This window comes from Pistacia vera, unplaced genomic scaffold (genome assembly GCF_008641045.1).
Source record: "Pistacia vera cultivar Batoury unplaced genomic scaffold, PisVer_v2 Contig457, whole genome shotgun sequence".
Lineage (NCBI taxonomy): Eukaryota > Viridiplantae > Streptophyta > Magnoliopsida > Sapindales > Anacardiaceae > Pistacia > Pistacia vera.
In genome coordinates this window covers 375,393-377,152 of record NW_022196287.1, presented here as the reverse complement: position 1 = coordinate 377,152, position 1,760 = coordinate 375,393, and the positions used below count along the sequence as shown (strand labels likewise).

General features: G+C 37.3%; 1 non-coding gene across 1 annotated transcript; it reads left to right on the top strand.

Moving 5' to 3' along the window:
- The first annotated feature begins 255 nt into the window (after positions 1-255).
- LOC116144823 lies at positions 256-362 on the top strand. Its single transcript, XR_004130325.1, has one exon. It is a non-coding gene; the product is annotated as a small nucleolar RNA R71 (small nucleolar RNA).
- The last annotated feature ends 1,398 nt before the right edge of the window (positions 363-1,760 follow it).

Genomic DNA, 1,760 nt, shown 5'->3' with positions numbered 1-1,760 from the left:
CCCAACTGTTTTTGAAGTGCAGTGAGTTAGGCTGAGATGGCTGTGAAGGCATCAACTTCATAAAGACCCGAAGATTTCCTCGTTGTGACTCTCTCATTCGGTCTTTGATAGTTGTTGCTTGCCAAAACCTCAAGCAACTCATACGCCTCCTCTGGTGTCTTATTCTGCAAGGTCATTCCTGAAGCTGCATCCACTATGGTTTGCACGTTACCCATCAACCCATTGTAGAATGTTTGGACTTGAAGCCAAACTGGCAGACCATGGCGTGGACACTTCCTCATTAACTCCTTGTATCTCTCCCAAGCCTCGTACAATGACTCGGCATCATCTTGTAGAAATGATGTGATATCATTTCTCAATTTCGCTGAATTAGCTGGAGGAAAGAACTTGGTCAGGAATTTCTGTGCTAGATCATTCCAAGTTGTTATTGTTCCCGGTGGTAATGCCATTAACCACCAATTAGCTTTATATCCCAATGAGAATGGGAATAACTGCAGCCTAATAGCATCATCCGACACTCCATTTGACTTGAAGGTGTCACAAATTTCTAGGAAATTTGCAATGTGCTGATTCGGATCTTCCTTCAAATCACCGTTGAATCTAACCGACTGTTGGATCATCTAGATGATTGCCGACTTGATCTCAAAGTTGTTTGCTTGTACTGTAGGTCTAGTAATACTTGACCCAGTTCCATTCACTGTGGGAACTGAAAATTCCCTCAGTGTCCTGTTTTCTTGTTCAGCCATTTCAACAACAACTTCTTCAGATTCTGCAGTAAGATTCTCTCTTTCTCTTCTCTCTCTATTACGTCTTCTCACGGTCCTCTCAAGCTCAAGGTCAACAGGAACCACTGGTTGACGTCTTGCTCTTCGCATAAACTGAACGAACACAAGTAAAAGAAAAGTGAGATCACAACTCTAATGAAAATTAAAAACAAAAATTAAAACTTCAATCTAGCTAAACTTAAGGAAAAACTCAATGTTAACTTAAAACAGTCCCCGACAACTGTGCCAAAAACTTGATGCGTGTTTCTTACAACATGCAAAAATGTAGCAAGTAAACTAGTCGCTCAAGTAATAAAATGATGAGTAGGATATCGTTCCCATGAGGATTGTTAGCAAAGCACTAAGTTTCCTAATGTTATCAAGTTGAAGCAATCGAATTCTTTGGATTGGTGGGAGCAAAATTTAATTAAAAACAACAATGAATTTTAAACAAAGATTTAAAACGTAATTAAGAAAGCAATATGAAAACACGGAAAATCAATTCAAGCAAAACGGGTAGGGTTTTGACTTCGTTTGGATTTTTATGGGTTAAATCTAAAAATACACTACATTCACATTCATGAGCAATGGTTGTAAATCGAACTCACTAATATGTTAAACATACCCTCTCGGGCTATGTTTTCCTATTCATCCTTATTAATCTTCCGCACCCAACAATTTGAAGATTAATAATTCCAAACTCATTAAGCAAAAGAATCCTAAAATATTTCATTAATTCCTGAATCTATCTCTAGCATCCAATACTATAATGGTGATTACCCAAGAAGCCTAACATGATTCATTTTTCAATCATCCAAACTCATTAAGCAAAAGAATCCTATAATGATTTCATTAATTCCTGAATCTATCTCTAGCATCCAATACTATAATGGTGATTACCCAAGAAGCCTAACATGATTCATTTTTCAATCTCATCATGTCCATCACATACAGCATTAAAAATCAGAGTAACACACAACCACAACATATTCATAT